Here is a 13,755-nt window from a genome sequence, read left to right as displayed (position 1 = left end):
TAAGCGCTGATGCTGCCAGGCTATAGTGCAGTGGCTCAGTCCCAGGGACAGTGAGGCTGCAGTTCGGCAGGGTGTCACGCTTGGGTCACAGAATTGCACAGAAACACAGGAGATTGTAATGACAGGAACTTTATTCAAACACTTCAAACAAACATGTCTCTTTCAGAAGTAAAACGAGCTCAGTATGCAGTTAGTTCTCGATTAAAAGAATAGGCAAACATCATATGGGAGCACAACGGGAGCGGGACCCCCAACAGGAATAGAGGATGCCTGGGGGAGGAGAGAGAGAAACAAAGCAATCAGACAAAAAGCACAGGTGCTGTTCAGGTTTTTAAGTAAGCATAGCGTCACACGAGAAGCATATCATGAGACAGAGCAGCCGCAAGTAAGGGAGCAATGTGAAGGTAGTCTATCAGCGTTTTTTAAGAGGGTTTTTTTTAGGAGTGTCCGTGTCTTCTAGGGGTGCGTTCAGCCCCCCTGCTCACAAGGGGCTGGCAGTGGTCATCAGCTGGCTGCTCAACGAATGTACGGCACTGACTGATCAGCTCTTGCGTGCTCACAAATGGCACTGGGAAACAACTATAGCCGGTTGTAGCGGTTTAAGGGTTCAGAGGAACAAAGCGGAAAACAAAAGAACACTCAGCTGGAGATGCATCACAGTCAATCAGCAGCAAGAAGAAATGAATAACGCTGTAATGGTCCAGTGCCGCTAAGATTCACACCGACGAGAAGATGGTGATTTATTTTTATGGTGGAGATTCCAGGGACGCACCCAGCCTTGGCCCGACCCGCACGCACTCACAAACAGAGACGAAAACAAATCAAACTGGTAATCAAACAGCAAATAAAGAATTTAATGAAAACAAATTGAAACGACGATACCACCCCTGTTCCCCTTATGGCGATTACACATTAAATACAACAAAGCACAAAGAAAACACACAGTAAATCATGAAAAACGTTCATGAAAAATGGCAACGGATGAAATGTAATGATGAAAATAAATAGTCCAAAGATCTGCGTGTTGAATGGGAATGTAAAGATAGTCCTAGTTCCTGAAGTGGTGAAGACGGGTGGATGGGTTCAGGAGTTCTCCTTTCTTTGCAGGATGGCAATGAATCCACTTATAGTCCTCATGCACCCAGGCAGACGGCAGACAATTCAGACGCCAATCATGAAACGATCCAGGACAAAACGAATAAGTACAGGTAACCCAACAGAAGGCAGACAGACAGACAGGAACTTGAAACACAAATTGCAAAAACTTTTTTTTTTTGCTTTTGGTCAACGGCCCCCTTTTTAAAAGCCGCACTGACATCCTTTAACCCCAACAGCCCCAGCACCCTCAGCAGAAGACCTATCGGAGCCACTGCAGGGACTGCTGGGAGTTGCAGTTTCAAATTCTTTTGGATACTTTCACCATCCCAAGCTGCATTTTCCTCTACAGTTGCTTACTGTTCTCTCTACAGTGCAGTATTGCCACGATAAAAGCCATAAAAATTGCAGAGGATATTTGCAGTTTCCGCTAACAATTGTTAGATAGGTTCTAAGGAAAAATCCGCGAATGACTGAGGACGCGAACTCTGAACCGCGACTTCACGGGGGTCTACTGTACTTCTGTTTTGTTCCTTAATAGCATTAGTTCTGCCTTAAAATTCAGTCATGTATTACTTTTTGTGTAGTAATACATGTATCCATTTGTTTCAAGTGAAGTAATGTTAACTGCGAGCAGCATAACACAGCAGTAATTATCACTGCAGCTTCACAACTCCAGGTTACCAAATGAAAATCGTTCCTTAATCACAGTCAGCGTAGAACTAAAACAATTTACCGGTTAAGCACCCTGAGTACTCTGCTTTTGTTTCCACATCGAAGATGTGAAGGCTTGGTAAATTGTCCCCGATTGAAAAAAATGTCGGTCTGTGAGTGAGTGGGGCCTACAGTGAACTGCACCCCATGCTAAGCTGGATCCTTCTTAGAAAACGTTGCTGTCAGGATGGGCTCTAACTCCGTGCAACCATAAACTTACTCTTTTAGAAACTTTTGGGATGGCATGTGTTCATCTCAAGGAAATTACCTTTATGAGGGGTTATGATCCTGTAATGTTTAAACAACTTTATCTTCATAAAAAATTTTCTACAGCCGACACATGGGCACTCCAAATTTCAACAAACTCTGTTTAATTATTGTACTAACCAGGAAGTGTAAACGAAATATTACATTTTATTTTAAAAGATACACTTTATTCAGTCCTCTAATATAATTTTCAAGTGTAAGAACAAGCCATTGCAATAACAGTTTTTCCATGCAGAATTTTTCCACCCATAAATAAAACTCTTGCTATGAACAACCCAAGCTATTATTTAGAAGTCTTCCGTTGACACTGCTACTATAGCATGCCATTTAAATGACTGGGGCTAACGGTGGATTAATCAACCAAAAGAAATCCAACCATTTTGTCTGAACTATTTCAAATAATTTGATAGCTAGCTGGTATTGACTATAAAAATTATTGCAACAAATCTTGGGGAATGAAACTGATGCTATATTCTCTCTTTACTCTTAAGCAGAATGCTTGATGGACTGTTTCATCTGAAATGTGTTTGTCATTGGGACAAATTGTACTCCTTGCCCTCAAGGTAACACTGAGATATCCTCACAGTCGTGAGCTAACAGCATTCGTCTTAAACGAAAGTTGCATCTTGCTTGAAGAAGGTGCCTGAGTTGCCTCGAAAGCTTGCATATTGTAATCTTTATTGTTAGCCAATAAAAGGTGTCATTTTGCTTGACTTCTCATTACACCCATAATGGCTAACATGGTACAACACCCTAGTACTTAACAGAAAAAAGAGACAAATGTTGACTAATTTAATTAACGCAGATGGAGTAAGGAGATTGTTGGTTCACTTCACGGATCCTCCCTGCGTGGAGAGCACTTTGAGTAGTGAGAAAAGTGCTATATAGATGTAAAGAATTATTATTATTATTAGTGGCTCCAGCTTGTTGGAGGCATTGTTCCAGTGGAGGGTCAGGGTTGATGTACCACCTGGCTTAGCCTTTGTTTCCTGTTTTTGATGTATTTTAAGACATTTGTTTAATACTGTAAGCTGAGCCAGCAAATCTGAGAGTAGCAGCATTTTAATAAGATATATGACCCAAGTGTTAATTCCTGCCTATTGCAGTGCCACATTGATAAGGAGGTGAAGGACAGAAATACAATTGGACATTTAGACTTGTACAAATTGCTCTGCAAACCTGTAATTGGCCTTATATATGCAGCAATTCATCTTAAGCAACGCATCACATAGATGTCAATAAGATGCAAATGCAGCCAGTTTAATTACTCTGCTAAGGAATTGTGTTTCTTGACATTGACTTATTCCAGCAATGGAGTCCTGTGCTCTTCATTTCAAAAACACAACATGCAGAAAACATGTCTACCCTGTTTTCTCTTTATGTTGTCTTGCTGAGAGGACCTTTTAGGTTAATTACAGGTTACCTTGAGTCCAGGGATTCCGCCTGTAAACACTCTTTCCTCTGGCACCATGTCTCATTGACACAGAGCTCACCAGGCCGCAGGAAGGCTTATTTGGCACTTGAAATGTCAAATGGAGCCTGGGGAAAGTGTGCAGAAGCACAATACAAATAAAATTACTGTTGGATTTGCTAGTGGCACTATGACACAGACACATACACATACACAAACACACATACTCACGCACACACACACACACACACACGCACACACACACACATATTTCCCATAAATATCCAAGCTACTGACTGCTGAAGGAAAATAGGATAAAAATGCGTGACAGAATAGGCTATTCTGAATATTGGCCCCTAAAGGTACGCTTCTTATTAGAGCATAAAAGAGGTGGGATGCATTCACTTATTGGCTTGCAATGTCTCAATCCCTAAGCCTGTACATTAAAAGTTAGCCTGTTCCATAACTAGTGTACAGTTAATATTTAACCAAAGGAGAGCAGTTAAAGACACAACAGTTGATGCCAGGTGGCTTCAGTACATTCACTGCTTATATGATAAAGTATTCAAATATATATATGTAAGTTTTATTCATTTTATGTCAGAAAACACTTGTTTTCGTTCACATCCCCCATCTATTCATTTGCAAACCCACTTGTCTATTCATCTATTATCTATCTATTATCTATCCTAATTAATGAAAAGTCAATGCAATGGAGATCCAGAGCTTGTCCAGGAAGCCCAAATCAGTTACAACCCTGGATAAGACTGTCAAAAGAGGTGTTTTATTTTTTTTATTAATGATAGTTTAAAATGATTTAGGGCAGAACAAGTCGGAGTCAACCTTTTGAACTAAGTCTTCCTGTGTTTTTGGTCAGACTTTGTTACAGTGTTGTCTTAATTGCATACATTGAATGTTCTATAAGGCAGTGCAGTTGTCGAAATTATAAGAACACACTGAACTGGCTTAAACAAATTTTGAAAATGAATAAATAAATCACATAATTATAACTTGTCCCTTTTATCATACTGAAGGGCAGCTGCTTACTCTTGACTCTTTTTGCTGGCATAACTAACATCCTGATTTCCCCAGACACCATTATTAAATTTCAGAACAAGAGTGTAGTATGGTACATATATAATGCAAATGAACTAATTAATAGTCTTTCATACCTTTTATAACCATACTTCTGTACTGAAAAGTAAAATGGTGAGTAGAACAACTAGAGTTTGAAAACATTCTGCAGTGTTTTAAATCGTATTTGTTACTAGGTTGTAGACCTTAAGATATTAATCCTTATCCCAAACTTAACATCTGCTTCCTTCCCATGTTATCACTGTTTGAGTATGCGGTCCATTGGTCAAAGCTATAGTCACCTTGGGTCTAAACTGTGGTTCTGCCTTATCTTTCTTGTAATTAATAGCTTCTGATAAAAATTAAACATATTCTATTTTCAGAACACTTTTTTTTTTTTACTTTTCAACACACCTTTAATAAAGCAAGTCAATAAATTAAGATTTTTAAAAGAATGATCACAGCACATAGAGAATATCAGAATAAAAACAACCAAGAAAAAGAAGTTATTTAAATGGTTACTCTGTAAATGTGTTTATCAAACTAGTTAAGCACAAGTTTTCTACAGGCATTATTAAGAAAAGCCGAGATGGCTGTTTTGTTTCAAAATTAAAAAAAATTAAGCCAGGAGAAAATCAGCACAGTTTAGATGAAAAATATGTGAGGTAGCTTATTGGTTAAGAGCTGTAAAATTTTGCGTGAGATTCTATACTGTCACATTTTGTTTATCCCTAACCAGTACTTATATTGAGTAGCTGTAAACTATCCCTGCATACTTCCTATCATATTTCCTTTCTTTATGTCTTTTATATTGTTTGTTGTTTTTTTTTTTTTTTTGTTTTATTTTGGTAGTGAAGGTGGGCCTAAATGAGGTCTGAATAATGTACACACTTCTTCTCTACTGAAAATTAATCAAGTGATGATACATCAAAAATGTTACCATCACAACCAGTAGCCTTCAGTCTCACACTGTAAAAAACGTTTAGGAAAGTAAAAAAAAGTTCTGTTTACTTGCAAGGCTCAAGTATATCTTTCTTAATCCTTACTTCTGATATGAGAACATTTTACATTTAATAATAATAATTCTTTGCATTTATATAGCGCTTTTCTCACTACTCAAAGCGCTCAATTTACCATCCACTCACCAGCACACTTAAGCAGAAAGTGGCTTTTTGGAATGAAAATTATGGTGGGTATATACTAGAATTTTCCTGTTTGTCTCTATTGTAAACATTAACATACCTAACTAACAGTAGCTGTCCCTCTTTCGCTAATGACTAGTGAAACATGCAAGTTCACATACCTTTCATGTCACAAAAAGTCAGTCAAACAATGGAATGCTGGTGCCTGTTTTCTCTCAACTGGCAGCAGACCATTTTGATACCTGCTGTCTAACAAAATGCAATCAGATAGATTTAAAAGTTATGTAAACTGAAAGCCTCGCAACCAGACACTGCTGAGGATAATAAACTGTATTGACTATGAACCTCAATTGAAATTGCAACCTCTCAGGTTTGAAATAGATCAGCTTTGGTGTGGAAATGGACAAGCCATGATAACATAGAAAAGATATGAAGACTACACACACTGCAAGGCTTGAAGTGCACACTGCAAATCTGCTAGCACTGCCAACTACTGCACAGGCAGGATTCTGTGTTTATTTGAAACGGGAGCATCATATTGTGGCTGCTTTTCAAAAAAATGAAGAAGTTTACACATTCTTCCTTGGTGGATTCCTAATATTAATTTCCTTTCTTTTTTTTTTAAATGAATGTGGCTACCTTTAAGAGGTCAAATGGTACTGAGATTTTTGTACCTTTTCATTGGCATGTGCTGTATGGCCTCTCCTGGAAAAACCTCAAGCACACAATTATAGACAAAAACAACAACAAACAGTCCTCATTTTAATATGGGTGACAACCTTCAGCAGCATCACTAAACTGTAAAGTTCAGGTTGCACATGTGAGCACGTATTCAAAAGTATCGAAAACACTGCAGGGACAACTGGTCCAGCAGTTTAGCTGGAAATTGGCTTGAAGCACCTGACAATTTCATAAACTACACGGAGCAATATTTCTCTAGATATGTCCATTCAGCATTTGATAGAAGATGGGAAAAATGCTTAAGAAGACAAAGCTGAAGGGTGTTATAAACATTTTAATAAGTTAAATTACTGATGTAAGCTTATTACTTTTTTTAGTTTTGTCCCTTAACATAGAAATGCCATTGCTCCTATCAAGGGAGCCATTGCGCCTATCAGAACATACAGGGATGTATGCACTGAGACAACCTTGAGCACATATGATATGAAAAGATTGTTGTGTTGTGCAAGCAATTATACTTATTTCTGGCTTCTTAGCAGTATGTGCGGTATACTATTAGGTATGTTCTGCATGGCCAGCAGCCTCTACAGGTTGGAACTTTTAACATTCAGCACATTTTGTATTACCTATAAACTTGGTGTATTATTATTTATTATTATAAATATTTGAAACTAAGAAGGAAGCCCTGTTAATGTACAGTTGTGGCCAAAAGTTTTGAGATTGACAAATATTAATTTTCACAAAGTTTGCTGTCTCAGTTTTTATGATGGCAATTTGCATATACTCCAGAATGTTATGAGTGATCAGATGTATTATAATTAATTGCAAGGTCCCTCTTTGCCATGAAAATGAACTTAATCCCAAAATAAACATTTCCACTGCTGTTGTGAAGAAGGCTTCAGGATGCCCAAGAAAGTCCAGCAAGCACCAGGACAGTCTCCTAAAGTTGATTCATCTGCGGGATCAGGGCACTATCAGCGCATCTGCACGCACAGCAAGGCAAAGACTTTTGAAAGATGAATTGGTGTCAAGAAGGGCAGCAAAGAAGCCACTTCTCTCCAAGAAAAACATCAGGGACAGACTGATATTCTGCATAAGGTACAGGGATTGGACTGCTGAGGACTGGGGTAAAGTCATTTTCTCTGATGAATCCCCTTTCCAATTGTTTGGGGCATCCGGAAAAAAGATTGTCTGGAGAAGAAAAGGTTAGCGCCACCATCAGTGTCATGCCAACAGTAAAGCATCCTGAATCCATTCATATGTGGGGTTGCTTCCTAGTCGAGGGAGTGGGCTCACTCACAATTGTGCCTAAAAACACAGCCATGAATAAAGAATGGTACTAAAGCATCCTCTGAGAGCAACTTCTCCCAACCATCCAAGAACAGTTTGGTGACTAACAGTGCCTTTTCCTGCATGATGGAGCACCGTGCCATATGGCAAAAGTGATAACTAAGTGGCTCGGGAAACAAAACATCGAAATCTTGGATGCTTGGCCAGGAAACTTCCCAGACCTTAATCCCATTGAGAACTTGTGGCCAATCCTCAAGAGGTGGGTGGACAAACAAAAACCCACAAATTCTGACAAACTCCAAACATTGATTTTGCAAGAATGGGCTGTCATAAGTCAGGATTTGGCCCAGAAGTTGATTGACAGCATGCCAGGGAAAATTACAGAGGTCTTGACAAAGAAGGGCCAACACTGCAAATATTGACTCTTTACATAAATGTTAATTTTCAATAAAAGAAAAAAATGTAATTATCAATAAAAGCCTTTGAGACTTATGAAATGCTTTTAATTATACTTCAGTATACCATAGAAACATCTGACAAAAAGATCTAGAGATATTGAAGCAGCAAACTTTGTGAAAACCATTCTCAAAACTTTTGGCCACGACTATCTACGGCTGTCTTGATTGATTAATCTAAATAACCAAAAATGCCATTAATAAACGTAATTTGTTTTTGAAAATATTTTAAGTTGGCTTTATTTGCAATCAATCATCCATCCATCCTCAGCTCCCTTTTATTCAAGTTCAGGTAGAATGTTGGACACAACTTATCCAAGCAGCATCAAGCACAAGACGGAAAGTAACTCTGGATGGGTCACCGGTGACTGCTAACATGCTGTACGTAAAACTCACTTCGATGTTTTATGAGATATTTTTGTATGTCAGTGTGTACATCTAAATAAAAAAGGTTCCATTCTATTATCCTATGAAAAAACAACTTCACACATTGTTCAGATACTGTATTTAATTTTTTTCATTGTGGTTTGTATTAGAGCCTCTTTTAAAGGTTTAATTGAACAGTATATAATTACTTTTGTTATGACAGAAAAAAAGGATTACACATGGCATAGTACATTTAAAGTCACACTCACATTGTTCTTTTAAAGAAAGTAATAATTTTGTTTTTAAGACTTCCCCTTAAAGGACTACTACAAGAAATGCATGCCAAACAACTAGCAGCTGCCTAAGGAAATATGTGTGGTCCATATCTTCCTTATAAAGAGAGTAAAACATAATAAATATCATTACTCTGAGAGTTTTTACTGCTGTGACTGTGGCAGATGGGTTGTGCCAGGCTGTCGCTACCCAGGAGCAGTTGAACAGTTGCTGATCTGTCAAATAAGCTCCCCAGGAAAAAGCCATTCATCTTGAGGGCGTTCCTCCAGTTCTCTGTAGTCATGTTTGGTTCAGTGCTGCCTGTGTGTATGCCAAGTGCTGTCAGGCGAATGGACCCTGACGGGGCTGCTTTAGCACAACCAGATTTGAAATTACAAGTGAGAAGAGGACAAAGCGTCCTGGGTGGTGGTCAGAAGACAGGGAGTGTGTGCAGATGAGCCCCTGCTTGTTTTCAGAAGATTGCCTCTTTCGTTCACCCACTGATAATGTTACTTAGTGAAGTTAGAAGAGGGACTGAGACTCTTGCCATCTGACTCCAAATGCTCTCAAAAGAGACTGCAGTGCGGATCGCATTTGAAATTTCACCCCTCAAGTTATTATTTTTTTCCTACTGAGCCCATTGTCAAGGACAGTAAGCAGAAGACAGAGTAAATCTGACTTCTGCTGGGCTCCCATCATTGTTTCCAAGTCACTGGTTACATGCGGAGAGGCAACTGACCTTCAGTTCTCGTTTCTGTTTGTATGCTCTTTTTTTATTTACTATCTAATGCCAAGTTTTTTCTTGGTTTTAACAAAGTTCAACTACAATAATCTGCAATAATCTAAAATGAAAAAAATGTCAGGCCACAGCTAGTTTTAAAGTGTCTTTGATGTAAAGATGTCAGCCATCTTGGTTTTCAAGGCCCCCCCCTGCACTTTCCTCCTTAATTGTTCTTTGTATGTTGTGATACTCACCATGTTGTAGTCATCCACAAAGCATGTTTGTTCACAGTAGTGTAGGGTAGTCAGAAGATCCACTTCCTCTGTCTCTCTCTCTCTCTATCTCACTCTCTTCTTCACTGAGCTGACCCTCTTAAAGTCTCGTTGAGGTGCTGCTGTCTGATTCTTGGTATTTTCGTCGTGCCTTTCATTAGAGTTTGTGTTAAATATTCTGAGGTACAGATTTGGGGCAGAGTTTACAGAGCTTTATCAACATGTGGTATTAAAACAGGAAGTTTTAGAAATTCTTTGCTTACAGGTTAACTTGCATGTCTGGCCTCTCCTGTGGCCACTAGCTTTGGCTAAAGCTTCACAAACAAGATTTAGGGTACAAGCGATTAAACTGTGACAGGGATACGAGCTCTGTAATCTGGGAGAATTAATTATAGCAGTTCCTCTGCAACAAGGGGAGCCACTAGTCTCTTAGAGATCTCACCTGAGCAGGCACTGTTGTCAATGGAGAGTTGGACAAGCTCAACTAGACAAATCCAAGACACTTTAGAGCAAGTACACCATCATAGGAATGCATGGAGACTTCTGAGAAGTAACAGGGAAACACATGCTTGGGTTTGTAAAACTAGCTAATCAGATTGTTCTAATACTCACAGATGAATTTATTTGAAAGATAATGGATGAAAGGATTTTGCATAGATTAGTGTATAGATGGATATCTGTATATTCAGTATATGGGTTCATTTTATACTGTAGCAGTGCTCTGTGTATCAGGTTCTGCATCAAAGAAAGCAATTCAATGAGTTTGACGACATTCTGACAAACAAAGCTAACATACAGTATCATCTTTGGGTAAATGAAAAAGCAATGTCACATTCTACATTGGTTTTGACATTTAGGAACAAACTTACCTGCATACGTACGTAATCCCATAAAGCCAAAAATTGAAAGAATGCAAAAAAGTCGTTCAGTCTCATCAGACAAAAAAGAGCCGCCAATGCAGCATGCATGTCTGCGTAACACATCTCTTTTGTTCTGTTTCCTGACACATCCTTGAATAACCGGTTTACGGTGGCTGGTTTATAGAAATCAATTTCACTTCATTATCTAAATCTGCTAAAATTGGAAAGGCATATCGGCTTACGCCTCAAAACAGCTGTCATCTACATATTATGCTCAATATGTGCTCCACAGGCATTGCCTTTGTAGACAAGACCAGTTCTGAGACATCAGGCTGTGAGTAGCAAGGATTTTGTTTCTTTTGGCCCTTTCCAAGACTTCACGACCTTTCCCCAGCACAGCCACAACATGTTAAGTCCAATGGAATATTTGAAGAATAGCACCAAAGTGGGAATTTAGAGAAAAGGTCCTTAGGGTGCTGCTTTGAACATCTGCCTCCCATCTCCTTTTAGGCACCTTACATTTGTGCCTTTTAAAGCAACAGCTGCTATGATCTTTTTTTATTTCATTTGTAATGATATAAAAGGCCCTTCATAGACTTCCTGACTCTTGATCATGTTATAACCCTTTTATATTTTATCCTGTCATTCAGTCTTCATCGTTGAGATTTACAATGATAAGCACAGCATTTCTTACCTGCTGCCTAGTTCATTGTGATCTTCAGTCTTGTGAACTTTCTCAGGTGTGTGTCAGTACTGTTTCAAGTCCTTGAAAGATGGAAAGTCTTAATGTATTAGTAATATGTTTTTTTCTTTGGTATGTGCTTTACCCAAAGTAACTTTCAATTGTTATATTTGAATTTTTTATGATTGTAACACATATATTTTAGGTTATTTACTAAAGGTCATGTAGTGTGATGGAGGTGGGAATCAGACAAGCATCCATCTGTCCATTCATCCATTTTTTAGCTTACTTGTCAGTGTCCTGGTGGAGCTGCATGGTGGGGCTCATACCAAGCCAATTTAGAGTTGCCAGGTAAACTAAACTACACATCTTTGGGATGCAAGAAGAAAACCACAAAAGAAAAAAAAAATGAACTCAGTGAGAATGTGTAAAATGTACACACAGTGACTGGGCTGAGATTTGAGGACTCTACAGCTGAGGCAGCAATGCTAACTCCTGTAACACCAGGCCACTTGTGTGGTTTAAAGTTGTCTACAACACACTGCCTGCTTAATCTCAGACGTTCATCTTTTCTGATAAGTGCTCAGTATCAATCTTTAAAGACTATGCAGATTTTGTTAAGCATAACTACAGGGAGATTTAATGATTTGGGGACCTAAGGCTAAAACAGGAATGGGGCCCTCATAAATCCCATTCGTCACACTTATTTTGTGCTTATTAGTGTAAAGTAGGGGTGGGTAAATGTTGTTTTTTTGGGATTGGGACAAATTATTTACAACAACTCATGCAGTGGGCCGGATAAAATATAGGTGTGCCTATGAACCCAGGCAAACTAGCATACGTGTACATCTCAGATATTAACATTAAAAATACAGTGGCGTGTAAAAATGTTCAATCCCCTTGAAAGTCATCATAATTTTCTGCATAGCAAAAGATTTGTACACATATTTATCCATTCAGTATTTTTAATGTGAACTCTTGCACTGTAACAATACAATTCCAAAGTCAAAATAAACAATTTTCTGCAGCTATTTAACTGAAGAAGAAAAACTCCAAAGTTAGTGTTTGCATAAGTATTCTACCTCTGTGCTTTGGAAGCTTCAGGATTACACAAATGAAAAATGAATCACAAACAACACAAAGGTGACAGTCATTTGACCATAGTTAAACATAATTAGATACTACTTGTGAGCCCTTTATATCTCCCTGGATATAAAAATCCCCTTTTGTATCGACCATAGTAGGACCATAGGTAGGTAATGGCTACAAAGAAATATCGAAGAGTTTGAATGTCGCGTTAAGCATTGTTAGATCCACCATCAAAAAGTGCAAAGTTCATCACAACACCAAGACATGAATGCAAGATGTCAATAGGTGAAAAAGGCTACTTATAATCCCACTGTCACTCTCAGAACTCCGCAATGAAGATGCATGGATTCTCAATTTCAAGAGCTCTCTATAAAACAGGCCTCTACTGTAGGGTAGCAAGAAAGAAGCCATTCCGTAAGAAGGTTCACATAAAAGCACAATTGAAATTTACTACAAAGCATGAGAAAAACCCTAGTTAAGATGTCAGAGGTGGTTTGATGGTCCAATGAGACCAAAAACTTTCTGGTCAGATTTCAAAGAGGTATGTGTGGTGTTAAACTAACACTGCCCATGGCTCATGAAACACCATACTCCTGGTGAAATATGGTGGTGGCAGCATCATGCTGTGTGGGTGCTTTTCAAGTGCTGGGACTGGGAATCTTGTCAGAGCTGAAGGGACAATGCATGGACACATATACTGCACAATATTACAGGAGAACCTGTTCCATTCTGCTATGAACCTACAGCTTGGGAGAAGATTTATCTTTCAGCATGACAATGACCTTAAGCAGAAGGCCAAAGCAACACTGAAATGGCTCAAAAACAGAAAGGTGAATGTTTTGGAATGGCCATGTCAAAGCCCTGATCTTACCCCTATTGAGAATCTGTGACACTATTTGAAAACTACTATCCAGATGTGCCATCCCACAAACCTAGAGAATCTCTATCAATTCTACCAAGAAGAATGGGGAAGAATCACTCTGAACAATGTGCTTAACTGGGACATTCTTATCCCAAAAGAATCAATGGGTTCTCGACAAAGTATTAATGTGTTAGGCTTGAATACTTATGCAAACACTAACTTTTTAGTTTTTCTTCTTTAGTTAAATATCTACAGAATAAGGTTTATTTTGACTTTTGAAATATATTGCTACGGCATAAGAGTTCACATTATAAATACTGAATCGATATGTGTACAAATTTTTTGTCATGCAGAAAATTATAATGTCTTTCAAGGGAATTGAAGACTTTTACATGCCGCTGTAGTTGTTCTAAAAAATGGTTTGAATTATAAAGCTTTTTTATTACCGGCTGTTAAGGGCAACATTCTCACAACAATCAGTAACAGTAATTTTATGCCATT

General features: G+C 38.4%; 1 protein-coding gene across 2 annotated transcripts in view; it reads left to right on the top strand.

Annotated features, from left to right (window-relative positions):
- atp10b (ATPase phospholipid transporting 10B) overlaps nucleotides 1-13,755 on the top strand; it is a 137,056-nt gene that overhangs the window by 31,977 nt on the left and 91,324 nt on the right. The gene's annotated exons all lie outside the window — the stretch shown is intronic.

The sequence above is a fragment of the Erpetoichthys calabaricus genome, chromosome 11, assembly GCF_900747795.2.
Source record: "Erpetoichthys calabaricus chromosome 11, fErpCal1.3, whole genome shotgun sequence".
In the NCBI taxonomy this organism is placed as follows: domain Eukaryota; kingdom Metazoa; phylum Chordata; class Cladistia; order Polypteriformes; family Polypteridae; genus Erpetoichthys; species Erpetoichthys calabaricus.
The sequence above is the reverse complement of the archived record's forward strand: the minus strand, read 5'-3'. Positions and strand labels throughout refer to the sequence as shown.